Below are 15,340 nucleotides of genomic sequence, written 5' to 3'. Positions count from 1 at the left end.
AAAATGCTGGAGGAACTCAGTAGGTCATGCGGCGTCCATAAGAGGTAAAGATAAACAACCAATGTTTCGGCCCTGAGCCCTTCTTCAAGGTACCTTGAGCTGTTTGTTGTATATTTTTACCTCCCATGGATGCTGAGTTCCTCCAGCATTTTTGTGTTTTTGCTACAGGAATTGAATCTCTTTCAGAAAGACAGAATAACATTAACAATTTTCCATTTGCATCTACCATCTTCCTTTCAAATAAAGACCTGAATACCTATGATATTCAAAATAAAAGTTGAAAGTGTTACAGAATGGGTTAATTAAATTTTATATATGTCTTTAAAAGGTATAGATTGTGTGGGTTTAGTTTAGGTACACTTCACAAACAGTCATCTCAGTAACGTTTCACAAAAGACATCTCATTTGAAATGCAAGAGCTATGCCCAAGGAGAGACTCCATGTCTACAGTGGCTTTGAAGAATGTCTATGATGCTTCACAAGTAGGAGTCAATTGGACTGACGTTGTGGAATTGAAATGGATTATTGTCTTTAAAGGAACAGATGTCCAGGCTCAGAAACTGATTAATCTTTTCCCGTGCCAGCGATCCAAGTCTGGTTGAAGTTTGCTGTTCTAAGAGGGGTCATGTGATTTTGAAAACGGAGAGAGAAAAAAACATGCTATTCTCTTGAGAGAGAGAGAGAGAGAGAGAGAGAGAGATTACAGTGGGAGTTGGTGTTGGAAGCAGCAAGTTTTGCAGACCTGCTACAAGACCCCATTTGAAGACAGGTTTTGAGTTCAGCCTATTAGTCCAATTACAAGAAGAATTGGCTGGTTAATGTGTTTCTCCTGAAATAAGGGAAAATTAAGAAATTTCTGTGACAACCTAGAAGAAATTACCTTTTGGAAAACACAGGAAGGGGCAAGTTTCTTTGGTAAGACATTGAAGTGGCTTGGTAGAAGGAGATCAGTTTGTGTGTCCAACAAGAACAAAAATCTCTCTGAAACCAACAATTTTAAGTTAAAGCCCCAGAGCCTGGTGAAGATCATCAATGTTAAATTCTGTGCACTGTATGAAAATTGCCTGATACCTGTGAACTTGGAGGAGGGAAAAGTGAATGATTAGACAGTGAAATAGAGAACTTTCCTGAACACATACACATTACATACACATGTGCTTGTAATTAGAAGGGGTTTAAGTTAAGTGTAATAAGTTAAATATTGATCTTATTATGGTTGAAGAAAATTAAAGACATTTTTGTTTAAGTAACCATCCTCTTGATGAATTTCTTTTGCTGCTGGTTTCTGGAGTCCTCTTGGCTCGTAGCAAAAACAATAGTGTTGCTTGAAAATGTTTGTTTAAAAAAAAATCAATAGGAAACACATAATTAGGGGAGGCATGGTTACAGTTAGCACAGCGCCATTACAGAACCAGTGACCAGGGTTCGAATCCAGTACTCTCAGTAAGGAGTTTGTACATTCTTCTCATGTCTGCATGGGTTTCCTCTGGGTGCTCCAGTTTCCTCCTGCCCTCCAAAATGTACAGAGGTTGTAGGTTAATTGGTGTATTTGGGCAGAATAGGCTCGTGGGCCAGAAGGGCCTGCTACTGTGCTGTATATTTAAATTTTAAAAATTTAAAGGTAAACATTTATAAATTTAAAGTACAAATCCCAATGCTCATAAGAAAACTGCATACAGATTCAAATCATTTGACTAAATCCCAAGCCAAACACAAGAAATGTCTTCCTATACTGGAAGGTATTCATTTGGAATCAGGGAATTTTATATTATTAACATGCAGATACATCCAAAACAAAACTACAATTGGGAATTTTGGAAAGCCATGTGCCAAATCTAGTCATTGCTTGGGTTTTTTTTTGGTGAATACAATACTCTTGCCCTCTTTCTGTGTGAAGTTCCTGCACCTTTCACTTGCTGGTTATAATCTGCCCCCCAAAAGAAAACCATTCATCGTGATCTGATCACCAACCATAATACACACAGAGTCGTAGAGTTTTACAGCATGGTAACAGGCCTTTCAGCCTAGTATATATTGGTTACGACTTAGGCACGACTTGAGTACCCCAATTTACTAAAACGCACTAAAGAATTTGTGGGGTTAAAAATGTTCCAGTCTCAATGGATGTGAGGGATGTGCCGCTGTTACAGTGAGGCACAAACAATTTTTCTACCATTTCCTTTTCACAGTTCTATACGGATAAAAATTGAAGGGTTATGGCTGTGAGGAGGGAAGGATTAGAGTGGCATGCAGAAGGTTTAAATAGGTTGGCACAACATTGTGGGCTGAAGGGCCTGTAATTGCACTCTGTTATTAGACTCCAGGTCATATAGCATGGAGACAATCCCTCCGGCCCAACTTACCCATGCCAACCAAAATGTCCCACCCACACTAGACCCACCTGCCTGCATTTGATCCATATCCCTCTAAATCTATCCCATCCATATATCCGACCAAATATTTCTTAAACATTGTGATAGTACCACCCTCAACAACAACTCAGGCACCACCCTCTGTATTAAAAAAAGTTTCCCCTCAGTTTTCCTTTGAATCTCACCTTAACCTATATCCTTTGGTTCTGCATACCCCGACTTTGGACAAAAGACTTTTCACCTGATCTCTTTCTATCATGTCTATTTCCCGCATTGCAACAAAAACTATATCGAAAGTATATGTATATATCCTACAGTCCAACATAAAAAAAAGTCTTTTTTAAAAAAAGCTTTGATTAGATGATTTTAATTTTAATAAAATGTGTGCACACACACACACACACACACACACGTGTTCACGGGTACACTTACATGTATTTTGATGGGAATGGTTTACATTCAAATGTTGTGTTAAAATGTTCCCTGACACCTGCTTAGATTATTTCTACTGGCACCAGATACATTTGTATCATCTTTGGTTGAATTGAGCTTGAACAATTGAACAAAATTCTTCCCATCTTGGGAGAACTGTTCATTTGGAATCAAAAATAATTATTTGTACACTACACGAATAAACGCTTTCTTCAAATTCACTGAATAAAAATGAAACACAGCAGTTTCTAGCTTCAGCGTACCGCAGCCGTACTGCAGAAGATTGGATCTCCTTCACTTTGCGACTTCCATGCTCTTGTCAGCTTGAAAATTAAAAGTATAAATAGAATATTTTAATGGTATGTTGGGTTTTTTCTTTCCACATTTTGTATGCAGCATGTGCTTTGTCCCAAGGTATTTTGTTGACTTGTGACATTATGAAAATGCCAAACCTTTTTTTTAAATCAAAATACACTGAAGTTCAAATCTCTCAAGTCTTTTTTGGCCATATTCTAAAATAAATAGGAATGATGTCCCTTGTTAGCGTTGAAAATATGGGCGAAGTGATCACCAAGCCAGCTGAAGTAAAAACTAATCCACAATGACTTTCTGAGATTCAGGAGGAAAGGGCCTACTTACCCTGAAGGAGGCTTTTTACACAGCTCAATTATTTTGTTTTTAAAAAATTGCTTAACGAATTCAGCATTTAATAGCTTTTATTGTTATGAACCCCTGGTGTTTGGCAAATATCTACAATTTAATAGACTTGGCCGGTGGTTCCCAACCTTTTTAGGTCTAAGGCCCACCTGGCTTTTGGTCTGACATGCCATGGCCCACTAGTGGTAATGACTGAGCAATATTTTTGCCAAAGGCAAAAGTAAGCAACATCTTTATCTAATTTAAAGTATTTTATTTAACATTTTTAAAGACCAAAAAACACTGCATGCATATATTGAACATAAAAACTCTCAATCAAAATCAAGGCTCAAGCCACTATAACAGGAAGTCTCTGTGTCCCACATAGAAACAAACTGCGGCCCACCAGTTGGGACCCACTGGGCTAGGTCTTCCTCCACCAAAAAAATAATGCTGATACTGGGAACGACCAAGTCAAACAATTCTGTAGTAAAGAGAGAGGAGAGCATCAAGTTCCTAAGAGTTCATTTAGCAGTGACCTATCATGGACACTCATCATCTCCTCACTTGTCAGGAAGATGCAACAGCACTTCCTGAGAAGACTGAAGCAGGCAAGGCTACTGGCCACCATTATGTCAAAGTTCTATAGGAGCTCTATTAAGAACATCGTGGCCAGCTGCTTCACAGTGTAGTACAATTGCTGCAGAGAAATGGATTGGAGGTCAATCCACAGGATTGACTGAGAATATTCCCATCGATGTGATCTACCAGGATCGCTGTCTAAAGAGGGTGCGCAAAATCATTGAGGACCCCTTCCACAAAGCATCTTTCAGCTGCTCCTGTCAGGGAAGAGATACAGGAGGATCAGAGCCAGCACCACCAGGCTGAGGAACAGCTTCTTCCCACAGGCAATGAGAATGCTGAACGACCAAAGGATCTGCTCACACTAATCATCCAAGACTCTCATATTTATGAAACAATATTTATTTATTTATTTGTATAGATGAAATACTCGTCCTGCATTTGTACTGTTTGTCTGTGTGTTTGTCTGGTTTTGAATCTGCATGTTTTGAAGAGAACCAGGGAACGCTGTTTTGTCGAGTTGTACTTGTAGGAACAGACAATAAACTTGACTTGATCAAAGATATCTACAAGAGGCGGTGTCCTAGGAAGGTAGCCTCCATCCTGGAGGACCCCCACTCTGCTACCATTGGGAAAAATGTACAGGAGCCTGAAGATGAGCACTCAGCGGCACAAGGACAGCTTCTTCCCCTCTGCCATCAGATTCCTGAATGAACAATGAACCATTTTGCCTTTTTCTTTTCCTTGCACTATTTTTATTTATTTTATAAGGTGGTTTATATTAATAATTGTACTGTGATGCTGCCACAAAACAGTGAATTTTGTGACATGTTCATGACAATAAATTCTGAAGTCATTCTGAGGACTGTAACGTGACTAATTAGAAGAGGGGATGCAGAAGGAGATATGTTCATCACCTGTTCAGAAAGACTGCTCACTATTACCTTAGAGGGAGTTGGATATTAAATCGTGGTCATGCCACTGACACACACATCCCTTTTACTTGTGAACGTAAAACATCATAAAAGTGGAGAGGTCCCAGCAACACATCTGCCTTATAGCCAACACAAGATGGAGAGTCCACTCCAACTATCCATCAACCCACCAGCAATGACATAACAGGAAAAATAACCCAAGATTTAGAATCAAAAATAGGGCATTGTCTCCTTGCACCAGCTCCACCATTCAGTGAGATCATGGCTGATCTATTGCCATTCACCCCATATCCCTTGATCCCCTTGTAAATCTATTGACCCGTCTGGAATACATTCTCATGGCAGTGAATTCCAAAATTTCACTATCGTCTGGATGAAGAAACCATTTTTGTTGACTGTGACATCTGGTTCAACACATCTCAGCTGGAGGAAACATGAACCATTTTGTCAACCCAAGTAAGAATTCTGTGCATTTCAATCAGATTACCTCGCATACTTCTAAATTCCAGACTCAGTCTGCTTAATTTATATTTATATAACAAAGCTGCCTATACTGAAATATTTTTCTCCATAGTATAGCCCCTAATGGTTACTTTATCTATGAAGCTGGCCTGCCCACTAATGACTCATCCCTTAAGTCTCCTCCCCTTGTGCCCTGGCCAGAAAGGTCACATTACCTCCCCCTTTCCAGCAGTCATGTACCTGGAGCCGGGCCAGCCAAAGTCTTGTGTGCATTAAAGCCTATTATTTCTGGTTATTGATAGAGCCTATCATTGCCATCGCAGGAACTAATTTGATGAAATGTGCCGCATTCTCCCTGTCACAAGAACATCCTTCCTTAGATCGGGATAACAGGCAGTTCATGTTGCAGTCTCACTGGGGCCTGTATAATTGCACTCAGAAATCTTCACCTTTGTACTCAGATCCTCTAGCAATAAAGACAAACATGCTGACAGCCTTCTGAATTTCTCACAGTGCCTGCTTGTTAACTTTCAGATGCACCCATGCAAGGACATTCACTCACTTCTGAAAATCAACACGTTTCCAAATGCAAAATGTCCATGATCAGAGGTCTACAAAAAGATTCTATTTTTCTAAATAGTTTGTGATTTACCATCACAACAATGCCGTTGATAAAGAGGATCAATTTGGGCCTTGGAGGGTGGTGTTTTTCCACTGTCTATCCATAGGAAACAATGAACAAACAATTATTCTTGGCAGAACCCAGTCATTAATCTCATGTGTTGCCAAAGGACAAGGACACAGAAATCAGATACGCACCAGGAACCATTGCACACGCGCAGGAAATGAAAACAATTAACAAGTAAAATGTTCAAATCCAATCCACAATGTGACTCTCAAGGAGCAGCTGATCACAGGATATAAACCTCCAGATTTACATTGTGTAATATCCAGTTGTGAACATGTTCAAACCCATTACTTAATCACGACCATCACCTGCTGATCATTTACAAACTTAACAATTAAGACAGCACCTAATAGCCTGAATATACACCTGGGATTGCCGGATCTCAGAAGTTAAACAGGCACAGTGCTTGGAGGGGAGACTGTCTAGGTGCTGTAGGTTTCTGTGATGGGTCTTGGAAAAAGTGGTGACTCTGCCTGCCAGAGGACAAAAGTTAAAGAATTTCATGAATGTTACATTCTAAATGTAGTTTTATGTGACAATAATGGAAACTTTAGCTTGCATTATTTCTGTAATGGTAATGGCAAGTCTCAGTTATGCATCTCTTTTAGAAACCAGTTTATTGTTCTCTTATAGAACATTACAGCATAATACAGGCCCTTTGGCCCTCAATGTTGCACTGACTTGTATATGCCTAGTAAAAAAAACCACAAAATACTAAACACTTCCTACATCATAACCCTCTATTTTTCTTTCATCCATGTGTCAATTTAAGAGTCTCTTAAATGCCGCTAATATTTCATTCTCCACCACCATCCCTGGCAAGGCATTCCAGGCACCCACAACTCTGTGTTTTAAAAAAAAAACCTACCCTGATGTCTTCCCTAAATTTTCCTCCCTTTTCTTTGTACAGATAGCCTCTGGTGTGGCTATTCATGCCCTGGGAAAAAGGCTCTGGCTGTCCACCTTATCTCTGCCTCTCAATCTTGTTGACCTCGGTTAAATCTCCTCTCATTCTTCTTCTCTCCAAAGAGAAAAGTCCCAGCTCTCCTAACCTTGCCTCATAAGCCTTGTTTCCCAGTCCAAGCAGCATCTTGGTAAATCTCCTCTGCACCCTCTCCATAGCTTCCACGTCCTTCATGCAATTATGTCACCAGAACTGAACACAGTATTCTAAGTGTGGTCTTCACAAAGATTTGCAGATTTGCCACATGATCTCTCGACTTTTGAACTCAATCCCCCTATTAATGAAGCCCAACATCCCATAGGCGATCCTATCAACTTATGTTTTCTGATATTAATCTTTGAGTAAATTTATATCTGAATTATTTCATTTCAAATAGCCTTACAAAAATCATAGGTCATTCTAGAAAAGGAGATCTTGACATCCAAGTTCATGAAGGCAGATAAACCAGAATCACAGACACAGATTTCACATTGTGAATGAGGGGATTTTGGGGATTTTTTTTTCATGCAACCTGCTTGCTGAGAATGAGCAAGAATGACACTAAAGAGACCTCTAGTGATTTTTTTTTGGATAGAGGATGCACGCTTCATTTTAAAATAATTTTGAACTTGTCTAACCTGAAAATTTCAGTTACAATAGTCTCCACCATAGATCCATAGATTTAAATTAACTTCTCAATCCAAGGCTGTTTAGATTTACAATTTGTATTAAAAACTGTGTTTGAAATTTTTATTGGCTTTGTCTGCCTCATACAAATGCTATAGCAGCAATCTCTTATTTTAACACCATTACTAATTTCTATACATGGTTAGTATAGCGGTTAAGTCAACACTGTTCGTACCAGCAACCTGGGTTCTAATCCAGCGTTGTCCGTAAGGAGTTTGTACATTCTCCCATGTCTGCATAGGTTTCCTCTGGGTGCTCCGGATTCCTTCCACCCTTCAAAATGTACCACAGTTGTGCTGTAGGTCAATGGGTGTAATTGAGCAACACGGGCTCGTGGGCTGGAAAGGCCTGTAACTGTGCTGTAGGTCTAAATTTAAATTTAAAATTTAAATATCATTATCAATCTTTCCATTGTGCATGCATTAATAATACTTTCATATCCAAATGCTATTACTAGTTCCATAATCACATGATGTATTTTGGAAAGACAAACAGGGTTAATAGTTGGTTATTTAAGAGTGTGGATGAACAGAGGGAACTTGGGATTCAAATCCACGGTTGCCACACAGATTGATAGGATAGTTAAAAAGGCCTATGGGATCCTGGGATTTATTAATAGGGGGATTGAATTCAGGAGTAGAGAGATCATGTTGCAACTCTACAAATGTGGAAGCAATGGAGAGGGTGTAGAGATTTACCAAGATGCTGGCTGGATTGGGAAACAAGGCTTATAAGGCAAGGTTAGCAGAGCTGGGACTTTTCACTTTGGAGTGTTGAAAGATGAGAGGAGACTTGATAGAGGTCTACAAGATTATGAGAGGCATAGATAGATAGATAGATAGATAGGGTGAATAGCCAGCACACCTGTTTCCCAGGGCAGGATCAGCAAACACCAGAAGACACATGTACAAAGTTAAGGGAGGGAAGTTTAGGGGAGACATCAGAGAGAGAGAGAGAGAGAGAGAGAGAGAGAGAGACAGAGACAGAGACAGAGACAGAGAGAGAGTGAGATATTGTTACAGAGTTATGTGTTGTGTGGTTTCATGTTAAAAAGTGACAGTTTGCCTTAGAGAGCCAAGGTGAAGGTGGACTGCTGAGAGAGTGGGAGATGGACTGAGCATGTGCAGAAAATGATCTAAAAATTTCTGGACTTGGATGATAAACCATCACTAGGTGGTGCTGTGGAGTGGAAGAAGGCCCAGAGCATGAGTCATGGTCTGGAGGACAGTTTAGAATGTTGGGATTTCAAAAACGATGAACATTCCAAAGGCAGCCAGAAGGATCCGACCAAACCATTTGTTCCTCTCTCTGCAAGCAACACAAGACAACTTCAAATTTTGTGTTCTCTCTCTCTCTCTCTCTCAAAGATCTTTTGGCTTCAGTTTACCAAACAAACTGAATTTTGTTTATTATCTTTGCTTTGGTTTAGATCGAAGTTTTGAGAGTCTTGTGTGTTTGTTTTGTGTCTAAGTTTTTCTGTGGGCTGGTTGGAAATATAACTTAGACTTTAATTACATATGTTATATTTAGGCTGGGGAATTTATTAGTTTTACACTGTTATAGAAATTTGCATAGTAACTAGTGGGCATTGTTATAAAGAGGGGATTTTGAATTAAAGTTTGAAGGTGAATTTTTGTTAATAAAGTAATTGTTCATCTTTACCCCTGTATGATATGCCTTCTTTGTGGTTGCTGGTTTGATCTTGTAACAATATGCCTAATTTGTTCTTTTGTTTAACTTTATGCATTTAAGAATAATGTAGATCAACTTCATTTCTTACTTGAGTGTATCTTCTCTGCACTGCCTCTGTGGAGCGAAGCAGGCAATAGCCCATACTTTGACTTCAATGCCAGTATGAAACTGTTTACCTCGCATATCCCATACACCTTGAATTGGAGTAGCAATAGTCTTGTTCTGCAACAGAAAAGGAGACAACACAAAAATCAGGCATCAAAGTCAATAAAATAGTTGGTTTAATTTCAAGTATAGATAGCCATGGAGGCCATTCTTCTCTTAACCTTTTAACTGGGTAAGTCCAAATGTAATTAACTTCAAAAAAAATTAAAATAAACAAAGCACATTTGGAATAAAAAGCTCACCTCTATATCAATTCATGCAGCTTATTCTTTGCAATTAATTTATTGTCATGTTTAAATCATTGTTACGGCTGTGACTATTTCCACCTGAATGATTTCAAGTCTAATCTCTGAGCATTTCAGACAGTGTTATTATATACACTGGCTTGTAGCCACGTGCTACTCGAAAACACGAATGTAGTCAGGTTAAACTCTGTTTTATTGGGGCTCAAGCCCAACTTTTATATCTCTTGCGTTCCCACTGTTTGCCCCAATTGCTGACGTAACAACATGCATAACAAAAGCGGGTTTTCTGCCCACGGGTACCTTCTTGCATGACAATACCTTCTTCCCCATGCACTGTCCCTGCCTGTTGGCTTTGCATCGGGGCCCAGTGCCATTTTGGGCTCACTGACCCTCAAGCTGCCCCAGCCATTCATCTGCCAGATCGCCACTGCCGCTGCACGGTCTGCTGGCTTTTAGGTACACTCGCCACCTGGGGTGCCGGTTTGATCGCTGCTGCTACACAACACCCCCACCCCCGAGTCAGCAACATTATCCTTGGTGCCCGGAGGCAGAGTTTCTGCAGGCTTCGGTGGCCTGCATCTCTTGTGTGGTGATGAAATCTCGAAAGGGCACGCACCGGGTCCAGCTGTGCTGCTTTAGCCTGTCCATGGTGAAGACCCCTGTCCTGCCTCTGACCTCCAGCTCAAACGTGGCTCCATTTGGACAACCTGGAACAGTCCCTGATACGGCCTCTGCAGTGGTGGACGGTGTAGATCCCCGCAATTGAAAACATACAGTCCTGTAGGTCTTTGGTTACGTTGGTCATCGCACGTTTGTGCCTGGCAAGTGGAGTCGGGGCCAGGTTTCCAACTCTTTCCCTCAGTTTGCAGAGGAGAGCTGCCGCGCAGTCCTGCTGTCCAACTGGAGACTGTGCTAATTCCTCCAGGACCACCAGTGGAGCTCCATAGATGAGTTCAGCCAAAGAGATGTTGAGGTCCTCCTTGGGTGCCTTGTGGATACCCAACAGTGCCCATGGTAGCTTGTCTACCCAGTTAGGTCCTTGAAGTCTGGCCATGAGTGCAGCCTTGAGGTGCCTGTGGAAGCACTCCACCAGCCCATTTGACTGTGTGTTATTGTTAAGGAGTCCAGAGGACCCCAAAAACCAGCAGCTATAGGTTTGCACCACAACACCGGGTTATTTAAACAAAAGTAGTTTTTAATTATATTTCAACAAGAAAACAGAATTAAACTTTAATTTATTACTTAACCTACCTAACCACTTAATCTAATACTAAGTGCAGGTGCGTGTAATGTATATTTAAGATTAGAAAAGTTCTCTGAATCACAGACCAATCTCAATGGTGGCAGGCAATTCTTGTACTGGGCACAGAAGTTAGCATTAACAAAGTTCACCAATCTTTGGTGCTTAACAGGCAAATGATTACCACTCAGGAGGGTTTTTGCTGGTTTTCAGAACTTTTCCAGGACATGCGCAACTGATTCCTTCTCAATCAGTCTTGCTGATGCAACTTGCCCCCTTCAGGGTTCTCCTGATGATCCTCTCTTTCAGGTCACCTTTCAGACTCCCAGTCTTCTCCTTTGATCAGGCAGCCTTCCAAAGTTTGCCAGCTTGTCCCTCTGGAACTGATTTCTATGGCTCCTTCTCTCTCATTCCCTCCCTCTCTGAGAGCAAAGCTGTTCTCTCTCTGCTGCAAAAATTACATGCTCTCCTAAGCAAGCGGTATGTCGATACTTTGTTGCTCCTCTGTGTCAAGCACTCTGCAAAAGTACTGCAAAAATTCTGTGTTTTGAAATGTGTGTGTGCAAGCTACTCTAGCAATTTCTCCCAAGCCGCCTCAAAATACGCTGTCAGTTATAAGCCATTGTGTGGTGCAGCTGGGTGCCCCACATGCTGGTGAGGTCAGACCATAGGCTGGCGGTGAGCAGAGCCCATCTGTCTGATGTTATGTAGGATGGTAACCCGAACCATGCCACCCAGGAGACGAGAGCCCTGACACATGAGATTGTGGATGTGTGTGCAAGCAGGATTGCTTCTGGCCACCTGCTGAAATGGTCAACCATCGTGAACAGGTAGCAGAACCCCTGAAAAAGGTCCAACTATGTCCACATGGAAGTGGTCAAACCTTTGGTCCACAGGCTCGAAGTGCTGCGATAGGGTCTTGGTATGCCGCTGCACCTTGGCTGTTTGGCACTGCATGCAGGCCTTCGCCCACCCATTGACCTATTTTTGTAATCCATACCACACGTATTTGCTGGTCACCTGCCGGACTGTGGTCCTGATGTATGGAATTGAAAACCTGCTGCCTCCAAGCTGCCAGGACGATAGGTCTGACCTGACCAGTGGCCATAATCACACAGGAGGGTGGTCTTACCTGTGGCAACTGGGATGTCCTGCAGCTGCAGTCCCAATATGGCTGTCCTGTACTGGGCCATCTCCTTGTCGTTTTGCTGCCCCTCCACCAGTGCCACAAAATCCACTCGCTTGAGAGTGCATGGATGCTCTGCCTGTCAGTACGTCGGCCACCACGTTGTATTTGCCGAGACATGCCTTACACAAGTGGTGTACTCTGTGATGTTGTTGGCAGGCTGACCAGGGGTCCGAGATCTTGGCCAAGGCAAAGGTCAGGGGCTGATGGTCTGTGAAGGCCATAAAAGACCTGCCCTCAAGGAAGTAGCTGAAGCGGCGGATGGCCAAGTACAACACTAGTAGTTCCCTGTTAAAAGCGTTGTACTTCAGTTCCGGGGCCGCAGATGTTTGCTGAAGAAAGCCAGTGGCCGCCAACTACCTTTGATCTGCTGCTCCAGAGCTCCGCTGATCGCTGTTTTTGAGGCATCCTCTGTCAGGGCCATTGGAGCTTCTGCTCTGGGGTGTGCCAAAAGAGCGGCACCTGACAGGGCTTTCTTGGCCTGCATGAAGGCCTCCGGTGACTCCTGCCCCATGTGATGTCCTTCACCTTGTCTGATATCCTGGCAAACAAGGGCTGCATGATCCAGGCAGCTGAGGGCTGAACCTGTGGTAGAAGTTGATCATCCCCACAAACACCTGTAGCCCCCTAGTCATGCTGGACCTAGGAAACTTCCAGATGGCCTCCACCTTGCTGGGTAGTGGCGTGGCCCCTTCCTTGATTATCCTATGGCCCAGGAGGTTGATGGTCTCCAACCCGAACTAGCACTTGGCTGGATTGATTGTCAGTCTGAACTCACTCAGCCGGGTGTAGAGGTTGCGGAGATGTGTCAAGTATTCTTACTGGTTCCTGGTTGCCCTGAAGATGTCATCTAAGTAGACGCAGGTGCCGTCCAGGTCTTGGCCCACTGCATCCATAAGCCACTGGAAAGTTTGTGCAGTGTTCTTCAACCCAAATGGCATTTGCAGGAATTGAAACAGGCTGAAAAGGGTGATTATGGCAGTCTTGGGGATATTATCAAAGGGTGAACCAGGATCTGATGATATCCTCGCACGAGGTCCACTTTGGAAAATATCTTTGCCCCATGCAGGTTAGCCGCAAAATCCTAGATATGCGGCACAGGGTATCGATCTGGTGTTGTGGCCTCGTTGAGCCAACAGTAGTTGCCGCATAGTCTCCAACCCCCAGTGGCCTTGGGCACCATATGCAGGGGAGAACCCCATGGGCTGTCTGACCACTTTACAATGCCAAGTTCCTTTAGTTTCTCGAATTCCTGGTTTGATCTTGTAACTAGAGAGAGAGAGAGAGAGAGAAAGAGAGAGAGAGAGAGAGAGAGAGAGAGAGAGAGAGAGAGAGAGAGAGATGAGTTGTGGTGCCTGGAATGCTGAAACACTGAGAGGATTTCAGAGACTCTTAGACACATGGATGGAAAAATAAGAGGGTTATGGGGTAGGGAGGTTTTAGTACATTTTTTTTAAAGAAAGGGATATATAGGTTGGCACATCATTGAGGGTCAAAGGGCCTGTACTGTATTGTTCCATAACAAATTTCAAGATTCCATTATTGTCATATAATAAAAACAGTGTAATATTGTACAGAATCTGCTTTCATCTGATGCATGGTGGACAGATTTGCCATTGGCAAAAATTGCATGAATTGCCTCTTTCAGTCGGAGAAAGAGAAGTAAAAAGAGCGTCCCTTGGAGTCACCAATTGTCCATGGATTCACATCCAGCGCTTCAGCAACCCCTGTAACCACACAGATTCCAGTCCAAACCATCAGCAGCCCGAGCTCCGGATCCAAACCTCCAACATGATCAGGAAGCCCCTGGCCCCCTATCGCATCCTGGCTCCAATACCTGGCACTCCTTCACCCACTCTCAAGCCAATGTGAATAAAGATGTGAGTCCCTCGACCACAGTCACCAACTGCCTGCAGCTTGTGCGTTCTTCATCCTCAGAGCTACGTTCGTGACATATGACACCTGTTTTATTACATGACAGTAAAGGAATTTTTTTGAAAATTTTATTTATCATTGTATCAATACAAAAAAATTCAATATAACATTAATTGTTTACTCGTCCACTATGATGCAGTATAAAGGACTTAAATTTTTCTCCCCAACCCCCATCCTTCCCAAAAGAAAAAAAAGGAAAGAACACCTTGTGATAGTACAGATCTATCACCAATGTATATAGTGTATTCTTCTTTGGCTTGGCTTCGCGGACGAAGATTTATGGAGGGGGTAAATGTCCGCGTCAGCTGCAGGCTCGTTGGTGGCTGACAAGTCCGATGCAGGACAGGCAGACACGGTTGCAGTGGAAAATTGGTTGGTTGGGGTTGGGTGTTGGATTTTTCCTCCTTTGCCTTTTGTCAGTGAGGTGGTTACAGTATCTAGACTGTGCTTACAGCGATTGGCTGAGAGCTTAGCCACGCCTACTGTCTGGGCCTTAAAGGGTTGTGTCCCTAGCCAGGTCGGATCATTCCGGACTGGTCGGCCACCTGTGAAGAGCTCCTGTCTTTTGCTAATAAAAGCCTTGGTTTGGATCAACAAGTCTTTGATTCTTTCGACGAGCTCTACACACCTATTGCTACATATATAATATCGTTAGCGTATCCATATTCATTGATAGTTATTATAGACTCTAATTGAGAGGGGTGGGTAAGGTGGATGGAAATTTATTCATAAAACCCATGTATGGTTTCCAAATATTATAAAAATTTTCAACTCAATTCCTTAAACGGTGTTATTTTTTCTAAAGGTATATAATGATGCATTTCACTATGCCATCTACTTAATGATACTACATTTTCAGTTTTCCATGTTGTTGCAATACATTTCTTTACAGTCGCCATTGCTACACTTAAAAATTTCTCTTGACATTGATCCAATTTCAACTTTACATCCTTTTCACATATATCCCCAAGTAAAAACATTCTTGGATCCTTTTGTATTTTCATCTTCATAATTTTTCCTAGCAAAACACTCAAATCATTCCAAAACCTTTCCACTTTTTCACAAGATTATACTGCATGTAAAAAAAAATCCCTATTTCTTTTGTCCATCGAAATTCTAATTATTCCAATAAGTGTTCGT

At 42.1% G+C, this 15,340-nt stretch overlaps 1 long non-coding RNA gene across 2 annotated transcripts in view; it reads right to left on the bottom strand.

Annotated features, from left to right (window-relative positions):
* Positions 1-2,797: 2,797 nt before the first annotated feature.
* The window catches only part of LOC138755769 (uncharacterized), a 38,783-nt gene continuing 26,240 nt past the window's right edge, over positions 2,798-15,340 (bottom strand). The window contains exons 3-6 of one of the 2 annotated variants that reach the window (XR_011352555.1): positions 9,518-9,651; positions 7,913-8,104; positions 6,474-6,580; positions 2,798-3,127 (exon numbers count right to left, since the gene is read on the bottom strand). This is a non-coding gene — a long non-coding RNA (uncharacterized lncRNA). Of the gene's footprint in view, positions 3,128-3,751; positions 6,581-7,912; positions 8,105-9,517; positions 9,652-15,340 lie in introns of those variants that run through there. The other variant, XR_011352554.1, reaches the window with a different exon arrangement.

Source organism: Narcine bancroftii, chromosome 2 (genome assembly GCF_036971445.1).
Source record: "Narcine bancroftii isolate sNarBan1 chromosome 2, sNarBan1.hap1, whole genome shotgun sequence".
Classification (NCBI taxonomy): domain Eukaryota; kingdom Metazoa; phylum Chordata; class Chondrichthyes; order Torpediniformes; family Narcinidae; genus Narcine; species Narcine bancroftii.
Note: the sequence above shows the minus strand (reverse complement) of the source record. Positions and strands in the feature narration are given on the sequence as shown.